This window comes from Orcinus orca, chromosome 7 (assembly GCF_937001465.1).
Source record: "Orcinus orca chromosome 7, mOrcOrc1.1, whole genome shotgun sequence".
Classification (NCBI taxonomy): domain Eukaryota; kingdom Metazoa; phylum Chordata; class Mammalia; order Artiodactyla; family Delphinidae; genus Orcinus; species Orcinus orca.
The window spans coordinates 22301629-22319678 of record NC_064565.1 but is presented as its reverse complement, the minus strand read 5'-3'; the positions used below and the strand labels follow the sequence as shown (position 1 = coordinate 22319678).

General features: G+C 46.4%; 1 protein-coding gene across 1 annotated transcript in view; it reads right to left on the bottom strand.

Annotated features, from left to right (window-relative positions):
• Positions 1 to 18050, bottom strand: part of GPR39 (G protein-coupled receptor 39) — a 231364-nt gene that overhangs the window by 113957 nt on the left and 99357 nt on the right. The window lies entirely within an intron of this gene.

Sequence of the window (18050 nt, the reverse complement as noted above, 5' to 3'; positions counted from 1 at the left end):
TGGCCTCTCCCGTTGCGAGCACAGGCTCCGGACGCGCAGGCTCAGCGGCCACGGCTCACAGGCCCAGCCGCTCCGCGGCATGTGGGATCTTCCCGGACCGGGGCACGAACCCGTATCCCCTGCATCAGCAGGTGGACTCTTAACCACTGTGCCACCGGGGAAGCCCCAGAAGAAGGTTTTTAAATGATATCTGGAGCAAACAGAACAAAGGGAGAGACTCACTGATTGGACGAAGTGTCACAAAATTAATAGGTAACACAAAACAGAGTGTTAAAATTCCAACTGGGCTTTTATCTCTCCTAGCAATGAGCCTGCAAATTGGACAGTGTAAAGCTAGTGTCCCAGAAGACAACTGAAGTCCTCATCAAGCCAGGAGATAGCAGGAAACCATCAATCTATGGCAATGAGGGTGTCGGATCAGCAAAATTACATTTGGGATGTGGAGGAATGTTCCAGAAAAACTTCAGAGACTCTCTTAGTAGCTCCCCCGGGCTCTTGGAGAAGCCAGGAGACAGGCATTGAGCAAATACCCTAGTTCCAGAAATAGGGGAAGGCTGATTTCCAGAAACTTAGGCAGTTCATCTTGACCTAAGTCCTCCTGAAAAATGTAAAATGGACCGTTAAACAGGTTGTTTGTGAGCATCACAAAAAGACACAACCTGATCTCTTGGCATTAATGTGAATTAACTAAAAAGAAGTCATGTTCTGGACCATCTGTTAATGAGATCCTCAGGGCCAGTACCTTAGAAAGTCACTGTGAGGCTCTTAATTGAGGAAACTGTCCACAGTTAGAGTGAGATGACGAAACCCCAGGTGAGGATTTGGTCTTGTTGCTTTTCAGTTATGTTAAATAGTAACATAGACAATGGGACTCTTAAGGAAACCTCCTTCTATGCATGGGAGGGCAAAGCCTGGTAGACACACAGTCTTAATGAACAGAGCAAACCTCCATTGAATGACTACCCTGTACAGGTTCCAGATGTGACATGCTCTGGGCACCAAAGATGAAGACCTTGTCCTGAATCAAAGATCTCACTGTCTGATACTACAAAGCTACAGTAATCAAAACAGCATGGTAGGCGGAGATCATCTCAGTGCTTTGTGACCACCTAGAGGGGTAGGATAGGGAGGGTGGGAGGGAGATGGCAAGAGGAAGCGGATAGGGGGATATATGTATATGTATAGCTGATTCACTTTGTTGTAAAGCAGAAACTAACACACCCTTGTAAAGCAATTATACTCCAATAAAGATGTTAAAAATAAATAAATAAATACTTAAAAAAAACAAAACAGCATGATAATGGCACAAAAACAGACATACGGATCAATGGAACAGAATAGAGAGCCCAGAAATAAACCTACACACACTTACAGTCAATTAACCTTCAACAAAGGAAGCAAGAATATACAATGGAAAAAAGACAGTCTCTCCAGCAAATGGTGTTGGGAAAGTTGGGCAGCTGCATGTAAATCAATGAAGTTAGAACACACCCTCACACCATACACGAAAATACTCAAAATGGCTTGAAGACTTAAATGTAAGGCATGATACCATAAAAATCCTAGAAGAGAAAACAGGTAAAACATTCTCTGACAAAACTTGTACCGATATTTTCTTACGTCAGTCTCCCAAGGCAATAGAAATAAAAGCAAAAATAAACAAATGGGACCTAATCAAACCTAACAAGCTTTTGTACAGCAAAGGAAACCATAAACAAAACCAAAAGACAACCTACAGACTGGGAGAAAATATTTGCAAATGATACGACCGACAAGGGCTTAATTTCCAAAATATACAAACGGCTCATACAACTCAACAACAACAAAAAAACAACTGAATCAAAAACTGGGCAGAAGACCTAAACAGACATTTCTCCGAAGAAGACATACAGTGGACCGATAGGCACATGAAAAGATGCTCAACATCACTAATTATTAGAGAAATGCAAGTCAAAACTACAATGAGGTACCACCTCACACGGTCAGAATGGGCATCATTAAAAAGTCTACAGGCTTCCCTGGTGGCGCAGTGGTTGGGAGTCTGCCTGCCGATGCAGGGGACGCAGGTTCGTGCCCCGGTCCGGGAAGATCCCACATGCCACGGAGCAGCTGGGCCCGTGAGCCATGGCCGCTGAGCCTGCGCGTCTGGAGCCTGTGCTCCGCAACGGGAGAGGCCACAACAGTGAGAGGCCCGCGTACCGCAAAAAAAAAAAAAGTCTACAAATAACAAATGCTGGAGAGGGTGTGGAGAAAAGGGAACCCTCTTGCACTTTTGGTGGGAATATAAGCTGGCGCAGCCACTATAGAAAACAGCATGGAGGTTCCTCAAAAAACTAAAATAGAGTTTCCCTATGATTCAGCAATCCCACTCCTAGACATATATCCAAACAAAACTCTAATTCAAAAAGATACTTGCACCCCTATGTTCATAGCAGCACTACTGACAATAGCCAAGACATAGCACCCTAGTCTGGGGGATCAGAGAAAGCTTCCCTGAGTAATGTGTGTTGAGAAATGACAAGGTACAGGCAGGTGGGGACTTTGAAAGACACGTAGGCATGGGAATTAGGCTGCATAACGATAGCAGTAGTAGCAACGACAATAACAACAAAATCCAGAAGTCGCTGCTATGCCTTGGGGACTGACTCTATGCTCTGCTAAACACTGCATACCTCTATTTGGTCCTCACGCTCTCTATTTTGCAATCGAGGAAACTGAGACTCAGCAAGGTTGAGTAATATATGCAAGGTCACACAGCTGCTAAATTGAGGAGCTGACACGTAGCAAGACAGTGTAAGAAGACAGAAAACTTACATTTGCTGGCTTAGCAGAATTAAATGCCTTTCACTTGACTATTTTCTAAACAACACACTTACAAGCACATATTTATTCACTAAGTCTATCCATTAAACATCTAATCCAGGGCACTCTTCTGAGCTCAGAGAAGATGGTCTAACTCCCAAGGCAGATGGACCTTTAGCTAAATTTATAGCCAATTAGGGCTGGGATCCAATAGCATTTCTTCCTATGGAAAGCTAGGTACGTGTTCCATTAGAATATTATTGAATGGCAAGACCCCAGGTGGAATGTTCTAGAAGACCTTTAGCCATTGTGCACCGCATGCTATTTAAACTAAAAACAACACTGTGAAAACCTGCACTTCAGTACAAGCCACAGAGAACACGCCCAAGAGAACTGGCCACCCGAAAAGGAGGCATGATGATTGAAATATTTTCCAGACTATTACATCCTGGAAGGGTTTAAACAGAGAGAAGAAAGACAGGGAAGGGAAGGAGGATGATTTAGGGTTTCATTTAAGAACAACAGGATTAAATTAACCTTGGTGGGGGTAACAGCAGAAGGTGGTGGAGAGAAATACTGTGCAAGATGTGAGAAGCTTCCCCAAGGAGAAGTACGCTGGGCTGCAGAATTTTCCAGCCCAGCAAAACAGGCAAAGCCATCTACAATTAAAGTCATTTACAAGCAAACCTGACCCATTGCTGAGAAAATATAATACAGGCTGAGTCCTAGTTTTAGGAACAGACAAACTAATATCCCTAAATTGGGAAAAACTGACTATTCCTTGAGATCTGTTTCCTTGCATTTTGTCAGTCTCATTTCCTCAACTTTAAAACAAATAGCGACGAGCAAGTTCCCCAACTTGGTGTATGGGTGTCACCGCGATTATAGTTCTAAGAAAATTCCAACCCAGAGAAGAGGTGAAATAGACATTTTTAAATGTCTGTTAACTGAACTATGATATTAATAAATCCTAGTTTACTGATAATTTTCAGTCAGGCTGCAGAAATTCTAAATTACACAGATCAGCCAAAAGATGAAAAGAAAAGTTGCAGCATTAAAACCCAGCAGACCTAAACATTTATTGACTTCTCAGCATACTGAGAAAAACAAAGGTTTGCTTGTGGGGGAAAGGGTGGGCGTGACAGGCCCAGCTTTGCCAACTCTGGAAATTATCTATAAACAGCCTCGGCCATCCTCACTGCTGAGCTATTTTCAGAGACAGCACCCAGCTCCTGGTACACACACCAGAACACTGTTTGTGCATTGCTGCCCCCTGCTGGCCATATGGAACTCATTTTGTCCAGGGCCCAAGGAAATGCCATTTGCAAATTTCAATTACTTTTCAATTCCCTTCCTCCCATCCCTCACCTGCAAGAGCACTCTCCGGAAGGGCCCTGTTAGGAGACAGTCCATCTGAGCTAATGGGCAAATGTCCCTTATGGTGCAATTAGTGGGATTCCTCCTACTGTGACCCCCAATGACCCTCCATCAGTGTGGCTCACCGGAAGCAGTGGAAAATCTGAAACACACCGTCTTGCTGCTCCAAGGACCGCTTTATGAAAATATTCCATTGAATTAAAATTAATTCAAGCCCTAGTGGTTCTTCTTCTCAGAGGATCCAGGGTCAGCTAAAATGTCAGCCAGCCCCTCCCTCCCTCCCTTCGTTTGATATTTATATATGATGCCTCCCTCTTAGTGCAGAGGCTGCTGTATCCCTGGAAACCAACCCATCTCAAATACCTCTAAAGATGGAGGTTCTGCCCGAGCTCCAGAGCCCCTTGAGCTGCCAACAGATCAACATGCTAATGTCCACTGAGGCCTACTGGGGCTGGTCTGGGTCTTCATTTTTATAGCCAGGCTCCTGGAAAGCATCATGCTTTGGAAAGAGTGGAGGGAAGGAAGAAAAGTAATTTCAGTTGGGATGACTACATCTTCATCGTACTGGGTGGAAGGAATCCAAGGGTTGATAAGCTATCTGCCACTCTCAGTGAACACAGTGGTCAGTTCTCAGCGTCTTGTCCGCGTCAACTGTGCTGGCCAAGTCTCAAGCCTCAGGCCCAGTCTTAACAAAACCCCTTCCAGCAGCCCCTCCCATTGTGTTTGTCCCTCTGGGCTTCTCTGCCCCACCCCCTACGCCCAGTTATAACCCTTGGCCTGTGTGTGCCCTGGGGTGGGAGGCCTCTTGCCATAAAGCAGTGGTTCTCGAAATCCACTGGGAACTTGTCACAGATGCAAACTCCTGGGCCCCAGTCCAGGCCTAATGATTTAGAAACTCTGGGTTGGGGCCCAGCAATCTACATTTCACAAGCCCTCTGGGAGATTCGGATGTTCACTCAAGTTCGAGGACTGGCTGCCAACATCTTCCATCTTTCTCCACGCACCTACTTCCAACCAAAACTGACTCGTGGCTATGACTTGTTAACGCTGACGGGGGAAAAATGTAAAGAGTCTGACAACCGTTCTTGAGCCCATTACGGACGCTGACGGTCTATTCATCCTCGGAAGCCTCGATGATTGGGAAACCTCTTGGGAGAGCTTCCCGTAATCCTCAAGACGCTGACCAGGAAGACGGATCATTCCCTCTCCCCCGTGTGAATGCTCCGTACTGGTACCTACAGTCATCACAGAGCGTCACTGTCCCTTGTCATGCAGAGTGTAGTCCTGGACCAGTCTCACCTGCATCCCCTGGAACCTTATTAGAAATGCAAGATCCCAGGCCTTATCCCAGACCTGCTGATCTGAATCTGCCGTCTTCTTGTTTTACTGGGTGGGGGTGGGGAAACCAAGGCTCAGAAAGGTTAAAGAATTTGCCAAGGTCACATGATAGCCAACTGGTGGATGTGGGAGTAGGACCCAAGATGGCCTGTGTGCATCTGGCCCTGTAGATTTTCTTTTCTACCACATTCCCTCTCGTTCATTTTGCTGTGCTGTCTTTTCTTCCATCAAATAGTAGCAGTCACAGTGAACATTTATGATTTCCTTTGTTCCAGGCATTGTTCTCTCTGGCGCTTTGCACGTATCGTCACACTGAAACTCCCAATCTGCCCCATAAGGAAGATATTCCTGTTGCCTCTGCTTTGCTGATGCAGACACCAAAGCCCAGAGTACAGGAAAACAAACAAAAGCATAAACAAAAACCCTGTCCAATCGCTGTGCCTCCTTCACAGATGGCTGTGCAGTCAACGAGATTAAAAGTTCAAGCCCTCTGCCCACACCCCACCCCAAATCACCCTGCCCACCCCTGCCCAGTCATCTTCAGGGGTTACCCACACACCTGCTCTTTCCCCTCCCATTGGGTTTTCAGTCCACACAACTGGCTCAACTGCATCCTTTTCCTTAGCTTTTCAGTGACGTTGAATGCTGTCACTGATGAAGGAGACAGTGGTGTGGATAAGAGAAAACCATGGAATATCCAAAATGTGTTTTTTCTGCCCTATACATATGGGACATGATTTAAATTTTCCAAAAGGTCTATTCTCCCAAGTCTGGCTCAGGTTCCTTAAAGAAGCAGCCCATGTTTCCTGAGTTGACCCCAGTTCACAGAGGGAAAGGGGTGTCCAGGAGAGGCTGAGAGGCAGGGCAGCCGGGGCAGGATGGTCACCCCAGAGATGCCACCGAGCAGATAATGACAGGGCGCCCTGGGCGCTGGCTTACCCGCGTGGGAGCGCTGCCAGTTAAAGTGAGCCCCTGGTTTTATAGGGATTCTCTTCTTTTCAAAGGCAGCTCACCTGGAGGAAAGAATCCAGCCTCAACTCAATTTCAGTTTCACACCACACTCCGGAGTGAAAGAACGTGGGACCCTACTCCCCGGTCAACCAGGAAACTGGCAGCTCTCAGCGGGCGTGTCACTGGCAGCTTCACAGCGGTGGCCGCGAGACTGCCTTCAATAGTGCACCTGCAGGGATGGGCAGCCCAGGCGGCCAGACCAGGGCTGTTTGGACACAACACGCTGAAATCAAAACGCTCCTTGGAGGGTTTCTCCCCACATGGTAGACGGGGGTCTTCGCAGGAGTCGGCTGGGGACCGTGCGGGAAGGAGGAGAAGCTGAGGAACCGGTGGTAATCGGGCAGAGGGACCCCTCCCTGCCCCTGTGAGATGGGGATGGCGGGTCTTCTCCGTCCTGACCCCCCTCCTCCCCTTTCTTAATTCTCCAGGGCCTTGGGGCTCATGCTGCCTTCCTGTTCTCACAACAAACTCTCTGGCAGCCCTTGCTATCAGCTTGAGCAGGCCTTAATACTAAATTCTAACTTTCTTATTTTACAGTGGAAGCGAAAGATTTCTGCACGTTAAAGGAATTTTCACCACCTTGAGAATGGGGGTGCAAGGAAGAAGGGCGGGGGATGGTGGTACCGGAAGTGCGAGGGATGGGTGTGGAGAGGATGTAGGTGAGGCGTAGGGATGTGGAATTTCTTGGGCTTCCTAACAACACTTCCTTTTTCTCTGCCCAAATATATGTAAAGAGAGAGAATCTTCTTTGGGCTTTTCTGCACCCCAAGTTTCCTCCATCGTAACTCTTTGGACTGGAATTACAGATTCCTCCACTTAGGCACCTGATCTGCCTGGAAGCCTCCTGTGCCGACTACAGTTTTCCAAAAGTGGTCCAGTGTCTCCCATCCCACACGCTCCTGCCACAACCCATAAGAAGGGGGTCTCTTTTCCTCCCCCCGTGAATCTGAGCAGCCCCAGTGACCACTTTGATGGACAGAATAAAATGCAAGTAGATGTTCCAGCCAGTCCAGCTAAGTTCACGTGGATCAGCGAGGAACCCCCTAGCCAAGCGCCCCCCAGATTCCTGACCCACAAAACTGTGAGCAAAATAAAACGGCTGCCTTAAGCTACTACTTGGGTTTGGGACAAGCTTATTAAACAGCACTAAGTAATCGGAACAACTCCTCGGTCCCCAAATAGCACGTTATTTGAAAACCCTCTATTAGTCAACCCTCTGGGTGGAAGCACAAAGCACCCTGGCTAAAGTGTAAATGGCATCTAGAGAGAGACCACCCAGAGCCTATAGCACCCATTCATACCTGAGCACCATTAGTTCAGGACTTTAGGACCTAGTAGGACTCAGAGAAAATGGGACATTCTCCCTACACACCACAATATGGGGAGGCAGGGGCGAAAACCCAGAGTGTGTGGGTATTGAGTCGGGGGAGCAGCCTGGGGTACTGACCCCTGGAGGCTGGAGGTACAGCCCTCCGATAAGGCCCAGAGCATCTTGCAGACAGCGTGAGCCCCCTTTCTTTTGAGTCTATGCCGTGTTTCTAAGACCAAAAAAAATACATTTCTGCAGTGAGTAAAGGATGACTCTGGGCTTCAGCTGCAGGTTGGGCTGGACCCTGTGTGCGCTTCAGAGATTCTCACGTGGAGGAAAACCATTTTCCTGGGAGCCTATAGGACTAGGAACTTGCTGGGGGCAGGGTGGACACGGGCAGGATCCCTCCCGCTGGGGTCTGTACTGGTCCACAAATCTTGGCTAAAACCCTGGGGGCCAAATGTGGTTAGGAATTCAGAATTGCCCAGATTTCAGAAAAGTGATACAGTACATCTACTGTGTGCTACAAAACATCCCCTGCAGATTCCAGGAAAGAATCCTGGAATCACACACACACACGCACACATTTCTACAGCAAAAGGCATGAATTTTTGCAGTTTGATAAATGCCATAAATAGCCTCGTATCAGGTTAGTCCAGGTTTTACTGCCAAATAAGTTATGGTAAATTTCAAGCTTGCAGAACTTTTGGGGTCTGGAATCATGGACCTGTTTGGTTCATATTTGCTCAGGTTTTCTACCAAGGCCATGTGTCAAGATATCATTGAAGAGGTCTTTTCCAAGCCAGATGCTGTGAGATGTTAGATGTCTGCTTTCTTGGAGTGTTTACCTCAGCGGTTCCTGGGGAGCCCACCCCCGCCCCCATAAACCTGCCATCAGCCCTCCCCATCTGGCTGCCCGTCAGACAATGAATGAACACTTTACACTGAATCCCCATTTTACAGATAAGAACACTGAGTCTGTCAAAGATGCCACATTTAGTTGATGGCCAAGCTGAGCCTTCATCCCTGTGCTCTGAATGAATCCTGTGCTCTAAACACAGGGATTCAGAAGTTAGGCTCCAGCTGAGGCAGGGGAGCACGAGCTTCTACTGTGAATTCCCAGGGGTCCAGTTCGGCTCAAGTGTAGGTTGTATGAAGGTGACTTGCAGAAGCAAATGCCCTAAAGGTGGTCTGAAGGAATGAAGGGAAAGGAGACTTTATCTGTAAATGATTTCGTCATTAAAAAAAAGAAAAGATTTAAAAATGTGATATATTAACGCGTGTCACTTGTGAGTACACACGACACTATTTTCTTTGCTTTCTATAGCTTTAAATTTTATTTTAAAAGAAATCCAATCAGTGTTACTAGATTTTGGAAGCTCTTGTGTTCCAGACTAAAGACTTGGGATTTATTATGTGGGTACCTTGTGAAGGGACCATTTTGATTGGGAGCATGACCCAGTCAAAGCTGTACCTTGGGACAAAGATTCTGACAGCAGCGTCCTGCAGCACCAGACTGGAGGAGAGGGAGTGTGCAGACAGGGAGACCGGCCACAGCATCTACCTACAAGCTTCATCCAACAGAGGAAATGAGAGACACACCCACCGAGAGGAGCTAGCCAACAACGAAGTGCAGGATGGAGCTCGCCCAGCTTCTGGCAGACGGAAGTCAGAGGCAGCAAGATGCGGGGAGGGGCCCTCACTCTGCAGAGCAATGCCCCACTGCTGGGCTAGAAGGTGGGCACCAGTGTCCTGAGCCTACCCATGAGAATCTAACAGGGACAGGCAGGTGGGTGACCCATGATTAACACATCATGGAAAGCCTCATTCCAGGAGGGATGGATTGATAAGGATAAGAGCAGCCTGAGCTGGACAGTTACCAGAGAAACCTAAGCCGCTCTCGGCACCCTTCTTCACAGGTGTTCTGGCCAGAGCCCAGCTACCCTTACAAACATGGCAGTGTTCTCTACAGAGGTAGTGCTCAAGGTTGAGCAGGCCATCAGAAGCGCCTGGAGGAGACACAGACATAAAGAACAAACGAATAGATACCAAGGGGAAAAGGGGGGTGGGATGAATTGGGAGATTGGGATCGACACATATATGCTATTGATACTATGTATAAAATAGGTAACTAGGGCTTCCCTGGTGGCGCAGTGGTTGAGAGTCCGCCTGCCGATGCAGGGGACACGGGTTCGTGCCCCGGTCCGGGAAGATCCCACATGCCATGGAGCGGCTGGGCCCGTCAGCCATGGCCGCTGAGCCTGCGCGTCTGGAGCCTGTGCTCCTCAACGGGAGGGGCCACAACAGTGAGAGGCCTGCGTACCGCAAAAAAAAAAATAGGTAACTAATGAGAATCTACTGTGTAGCACAGGGAACTCTACTCAGTGCTCTGTGGTGACCTGAATGGCAAGGAAATCCAAAACAGAGGGGATGTATGTATACGTATAGCTGATTCACTTTGCTGTACCGTAGAAACTAACACAACCTAGTGAAGCAACTATACTCCAATAAAAATTAATTTTAAAAAACATCACCTGGAGGGCGGTTTAAGCTCCAGGTTAATGGGGTTCACCTCCACAGTTTCTGATGCAGCAGATGGAGAGGGGGGTGTGCAAGGGGCAACAACCTACATTTCTCGAAAGTTCCCAGGTGATGCTGGTGCGGCCTGTCAGAATCACTGTTTGAGAATCACAGCTCTAAAACCTCTAAGCATGGTCTGAACTCCTCCCTCAGGTCACAGGCACTCAACATGCCTCATGTAAGCTTCACAACGCCCATGGCAAGCAGCCCACAATTCATAGAGGAGAAAAGTAAAGATTAAAGGTGCTAAAGAAATTACCTAAGGTTACACAAGTAATGGGCAGCAAGAGTAGGACTGGGCTGCTCTTTTTTTTTTTTTTTTTTTGCGGTACGCGGGCCTCTCACTGCTGTGGCCTCCCCCGTTGCGGAGCACAGGCTCCGGACGCGCAGGCTCAGCGGCCATGGCTCACGGGCCCAGCCGCTCCGCGGCACGTGGGATCCTCCCGGACCGGGGCACGAACTCGTGTCCCCTGCATTGGCAGGCGGACTCTCAACCACTGCGCCACCAGGGAAGCCCAAGGGCTGCTCTTTTTTTTCTGCTCTGTTTTTCCTAAATTACTTGTTCCCAAAAGCTGGCCCTCAGTGATGGCTGACAGAACGTCACAGGTCCAAGCTGAACTGAACAAAATGTGAGTTTTTCTTAAGGTGAACCATCTGAACTCAACTGAATGGACTTTTCCTTTCCTTAGCTGTATAAGTCCATTTATATTTTAGGTAGTTAAAATACTGTTACCGAACGATGGTGGCAAGAGATGGTCTTTTTCTTTCACTTTGTCCCTTTTAAAATCTCCTTACTTGGCAAAATAAATAGGGGAAGACCTAATTTCAGTCCCTTCTCTTTTGAAGCTCCTGGCAACAACACTCTGCCAGGCTGTCTCCGGGCACCTAAGGGGCACCTGCATATTACAGAGTAAGGATGGCTCAGAATGACCTGTCTCATGGGTACGTGGTGGCAGCACCATGTGTGCCCTTGAGGCCAATCCTCTACCCACTCGCCCTATCACAAGTTCTTCAGAGGGCCCTGTCCCTTACGGAGGCTGGATCTCCTTTCCCCAGCGCTGCCGGAAGCCACAGACACAGGACCAGAGGGAGCGCGGGGAAGCTTTTCTCCCCAGCATTCTGACTTGGCATCTACCAGGTAGTCCTTGGGCATTAAGGAAGGTCCATGTCAATTCAACTTCTTGCTATTTGCATTTATTTCTACTCTTAGATGGTTGTTGGGATCAAGGGGGAATGGGTTGGTGTCCCAACGTGGAAGTCCCTGAATCAGACAAAGGAAAGCTCTGCTTCCTGTCCCTAATGCCATATAAGTAAGCAGTGGCTTCCACCCACACCAGAAGGCAGTGCAGTGCAGGGTGTTGGCAGGCGGGCTCTGGTGTCACCTGCCTGGGGCCACCCAGTGGCTCTTGCTCTCACAGTACTGGTGGTGTGACCTTAGGCAGGCTACCCAATGTCTCTCTCTGGCTTCGTCCCTCATCCATTAAATCGGGGTAACAGTACCTGCCTCAGGGGGTAGCTGTAAAGAGTCAATGTGTTAGTATATTTAAAGCAACTAAGAACAATGACTGTCATACAGAATACATTTGGATGTTGTGTTTATTACAACTCAGTTGTTCCGAATCATTCATGGATGCCCACCACCCTCTCAGAGGGTTCTGGGGAGACAGAGATGGAGAGGGCAGAGTTGCAAAGTTATAGAGGAAGGACTATGTTTGCAGAAGCCCAGGCTAACATGGGAGCCGGAAAGATGGGCACAGTGAGAGGTGGAGACATGTGTGTTGACCATTTACATCACAGTGCGGGGCTGACCAGAAGGCTAATGATGGCCTCCGATGGGACAGGGACTCTAAATCCCACCACGTGCTAGGCCAAGAGAAGGTTCTGGAAATATCAGAATCGCACTCCATATTTTCAGCCACATTTACACCAGCAACTACTAACTTGGCACAGAGGGAAGGCCAGGAAAGGCCATAAATATTCTCAGCTCAAATTTTTAAATGACTGAACAATTTCAGTAACTCTTCAATGTTCATAATTATTTGAGGGAGGGAAGAACCTTTTGATCCATTAGAGGCACATACGAAAGAGGAAATCCCATCATATGAATGAAGGCACAGTACATTAAAAATGTGGATTAAGAATTAAGGAACAAAACAATGGAATTCTGCCAATTTCTAAAATAACTGCTGTACGAATTGCTAATCAGTATCCAGTGTCACAGTGGCTAATTTATTCAGTAAGAGCCAAAAAAGATAAAGGGCCCAGAGATGGTGATGAGGCAACCAGCTTGGTGAAATCAATTGTGTACAAAATGTCGGAAAGGCCTTGACCCTTTGGGAGATGCTTCCAAACATCCGCCTGGGAAATTGAGCTCAGGGTTTTTATATTGGATCTGGATGCCTGGAGGTGCGTGAGACCACATCTGTGGTGTGATGAGGCCCCTTTCCTCACACGGTGTACGTTCTAGCGGTGGACACAGCCAACAAACGAGTAAATAAATAAATAAGAAGGTAACTCCAGAGGGATTTAAATGCTATGAGGAAGATACGATGCACCTCACAGAAAGACGCTGGAAAGTCAGAGTGCTAAGGCCAGTGACCACCTAATATCCACTTGTTCCTTCTTTATTAACAGCAGGAACAAGCTGTTAATATTCTTAGCTGACACAAGTCCCTATCTCTGGCCCCATCCTCTGCAGCTCCCTCAATCAGAGACTGGCAGAGATACGCACACGCCATGAACGTGAGCTCTAAGAGCCTGGGTCCAGGACACCTGACCATCCACGCCCTGCTAAAAACGCTTCATTGGATCCCACTGCCATCAAGATGGAGATTAAACTCCTGCGCCCTCAGGCCTCACCTCCATCCCCATCCCCTCCACTCCGTTCCTAAATGTCCATTCTTGGTGGGGTCCCCAGACATCATCACGCTGAACCAAAGCAATCCACTTTCACTGCCATGTGCTATCTGTGTCCGGCAGGCGTTGGGCAGATGACTCAGCCTCATCACCTGTCCCCTCTTGAGGGGGCCCAGCTGACCCTCCCCCAGAGCTGACATCATGCCTCATCTGCCAGGAGAGAGAAAAGGTCCAGAAAACTCTGCCTGCCTCACAGGACAGGTCCAGTCCATCAGCAGACCCCCACTGAGCACCCGCTGTACATCAGGCACTAAGCGTACACATGGGATTCAAAAACGAGCGAGATGACACTCCTGGAAAAGACAAGATTCTAATTTGAAAAGACACATGCACCCCAATGTTCATAGCAACACTATATACAATAGCCAAGACATGGAAGCAACCTAAATGTCCATCAACAGATGAATGGATAAAGAAGATGTGGTACACATATACAATGGAATATTACACAGCCAGAAAAAAGAATGAAATAATGCCATTTGCAGCAACATGGATGGACCTAGAGATTATCATACTAAGTGAAGTAAGTCAGAGAAAGACAAATATGATGTGAAATCACATATATATGGAATCTAAAAAATATACAAATAAACTTATATACAAAACAGAAACAGACCCACAGACAAGAAAACAACCTTATGGTTACCAAAGGGGAAAGGGAAGGAGGGATAAATTAGGAGTTTGGGATTAACATACACACTACTATATATAAAGTAGATAAACAACAAGGACCTCCTGTAGAGCACAGGGAACTCTGCTCAATATTCTGTAATAACCTATATGGGGAAAGAATCTTAAAAAGAATAGATATGTGTATATGCATAATTGAATCACTTTTCTGCACACCTTTAACTAACACAACATTATAAATCAACTCTACTTCAAAATTAAATAAATAAATATTTTTTAAAAAACAAGGGGGGGAAAAAATGAGTGAGGCAAGGTCTTGTTTGGATGGAAGATGGTGGCCAAACAGGCATCATGACTGAGGTGGGTACAACTTGCTGAGGGTATGAAGTAGTAAAGAAAAGAGCACAGGCATTTCACCTGCCTGGAGTGGGGTGAGGGAAGCTTGGAAAGCTTCCTGGAGGAGGTGTAGCCTAAGCAGAGTCCTATAAAGGAGGTAGACTAAAATTCTTGGTGAAGAAGCCTGAGGAGGGACATGGGAGCCGCAGAGATGCAGGGGCATAAACTAAAAGTGAGAAGGAGGCAAGCAGGGAGGGAAAGAGAGAGGAAGGGCAGTTAGCTGGGGCCGGATCATACAATGGCCTGTATACCACTGCCAAGGAATACGTAGTCTCTCACCCAAGGGCAATGGGGAGGCAGCCCCACAAGTACTTTTAGCAGTGAGTGATGGGCTCCCACTTGCATTTTAGACAAATCTCCCTGAAGTCTGTGTGGTGGATGATTTGAGGAGAAGACGTGGCTGGACACAGGTAGACCAGTCGGGACTCTGGAAGCTACCTATCCAGTCTGAGAGGACAGGGTAGAAACAGCAGTGATGAGATTGTACCCGGTTGATGCCTCCTGCGCTGGTGGGCAGCCTGATTCATGGCTATAAACAGCCATGGGAGCGGCCGTGGCAGTGGCCCTTCTTTCCCCTCCCCTTCTCTTCCTCACACCCCATTTCATTAGATGCTGAGGGTCTCCTCATGATGGAAACACCAGAGCCCCAGGCACACACCACACAACTCCCAGTTTGCAGTCATCAAGTTCAGTGACAAACGATGCCTTTGCCTTACGCCTCGGAATTCCTATTAAACTTTTATAATATTAAACAATTAAAATACTCTCCTAGATTCCAGTCTGTGCTTTCTTCAGGAACATGGCCAGTGAGATAAAATACTCAGCGGCTCCTTATTCCCCAACTAGACATCTGACAATATGCTTCATGCCCTATCTGATATCAAAGCAATCGCACTAGAGTCAGCCTTCCAAAAAACGTGCATTTTTTTCATGGCAACAAATAATAATAATATGAAAAAAAAAACTTTTTGATGAGGCCATAATTGGTGAAGCCAAGCTCTGATAATGAGGGAACGGGATATTTATGAGGATCTATTCTGCCTTTATTAGTGTGGAAGGTGGATGGTGGTACGATCAGTAAGGCAATTCACAGTGACTGTAAATATGCCAATGGCATGCTAGACTAATAGGAAAAGTGAAAATGTAGTACCTTTTCATGCTTGTAGGTTTTGCATGTTCTTTACTGCCACTAAGCCGCCAAAGCCGATGCCCACCTACCCCCAACCTGCAAACCCTAAAGAGGGAAGTAAAACCTTGTTACAGTAGAAGGAATTCAGCCCAGACCTGCCCTGTCCAACATGGCAGCTTCCAGCCCCACGTGGTTCCTGCTCATTTGAACTGAGGCTAGACTGAATTGAGAAATGCTGTACATGTGAAATATACATCTGTTATTAAAGATTTAGTGCAACAAAAGAATGTGAACTAGCTCATTAATATTTTATCATTTTTTACACACTGAAATAATATTTTGCATAGAGTCAAATAAAATACAACAAAATTAATTTCACCTGTTTTAACTTTTTAAAATGTGGTTCCTGGAAAATTTTAAGTTACAGATGTGGCTGGAATTATACCAGACAGTGGCCTAGAGCACAGAATTCACTCAAAAGGCAGCCATCGGGCTTCCCTGGTGGCGCAGTGGTTGAGAGTCCGCCTGCCGATGCAGGGGACACGGGTGTGTGCCCCGGTCCGGGAAGATGCCACATGCCGCGGAGTGGCTGGGCCCGTGAGCCATGGCCACTGAGCCTGCGCGTCCGGAGCCTGTGCTCCGCAACGGGAGAGGCCACAACAGTGAGAGGCCCGCATACCACAAAAAAAAAAAAAAAGGCAGCCATCAAGGATGAGTTGACCGAAGAAGCCCATCTCTGTGGACCTCTAACAACTCATTAGATGTTGGTCCACCAGGGGACGGAGCTGTCATGAAACCCAGGAACAGAGCAGGTGAGACAACCTCAAGGTCCCTCACCCCAGATCTCAAGCTGGCATTTTCTCCCAGGACACCAAGGTACAGCAAGTGGAAGGAAATAAAATTCAATAACAATTTTTATAGTGAGCTATCTTGCTGTTGCTCATTAGTAGCTGTGAGCTAAATTAATTTGAACTTGATTGTCCCCTAATTGGAAAGGGACATAAATCCAGCTGAATGTGCTATTATGGATAGCACCTTGATCCTGCACGATCTCACGCTTCTGTTTTCACGACGGTCTGCACGAGAGGGGAGACCAGCTCTCCATAATTACAATAAAAATGATGTTTATTGACCAAGAACATTATAATAGATGGAAATGTGCTAGGTCGTAACATTTTTTCTCAGTGAAGACATTGATCAAGTCTTTACAGAGTTCATATGTTAAAGCCTGATTATAATGACTCAGGAAATTACCAATTGGTATTAAAGTTAAGAGTTTAAGCCACTTATTATGCCAATACGTTTACAGTGCAATAATTTACTATTCCTCCCCAAACACAGAATAAAAACAACCTCCTGTAGACATATCAATGCTTTCCACACACCCACATAGGTCGCTGACTTTTGTTATCTACAGTTTTACCCATAAAAGATGTTGAACAGATACTTGTTCAAAGGAAGATAGTGACATAAAGGAGAGAGAGACCGAAAAGGCGTTGAAACTGAGGCTGGTTTCTGACTGGCCATCTTTGCAGAAATTGTGGCCAGTGGTATCCATCCATACCTGAATCTTACTAAATTTTTTGATAGTTAAAAACATTTACTTGTAAAACCAAATGTTTGTTGAGGTAAAAACTGCCCACAGATTTGGACAGCAATAACATAATTCACGCCAACTACGAAGTAAAAAGATATATCAATATCTAAGCATTTATTTCAAGCCAAGCTATTTTCTCTTTCCTCTCTTATAACCGGAGGGCAACAATTCAGATGAGATAAATTTGACTAGAATGAGAAGGATAAGATTCTATTACAAAATCAATTTTGTGGTGATTGAGGGAGTGCTCTAGTCACATACTACGCTGGGCACTAGATAAAGGAAATTCATCCACGATGCTCCCTGGCTTCTGGGACTTAAAGACATTCTGTGGAAAGAGTAATACATTTTCCAGGTACAAAAATTATAAAAGGCATAAAAAACATATATATATAATGAAAAATTTCCTTTCCGATCTCCTCTCCTCCCCACATCAGCCTTCCCATACCCAAAAAGGTAACTATTTTTATTAAGGTCTCATGTATTCTTTCGGAGTTTCTTTTGCTTATATGACACATGTAAATAGATGGTCTTATTTTTCTCTCCTTTTCACAAAAGTAGTCTATCACACACACACACACACACACACACACCAGAGTGACTTGGCTTTTTACATATAGTATCTTAGAAATGTCTTATCAGCTCACAGAGAGTTTCTGCATTTTTTTAACTGATCCATTGTCTCTCTTTATGCAGTGCACTAACCAGGCCCCTACAGTTGGACATTTGGGTTCTTTTTAATATTCTGCTATTATAAAAATTTAGGGACTTCTGAAGTAGCACTGACATCATCCCTATAATTCTCCTTCCTTTCTCCCTCCCTTCACTTTTTCTCACTCACTCCTTCACTCCACAAGCATCCACTGTGTGTCTACCTGGGCCAGATGCTGTACTATGGTCCCCAGTAGGGTGTGACGGTCATGTCACATTGGCCCAACAGCGGTCAATGGGGGAAGGGGAATAGA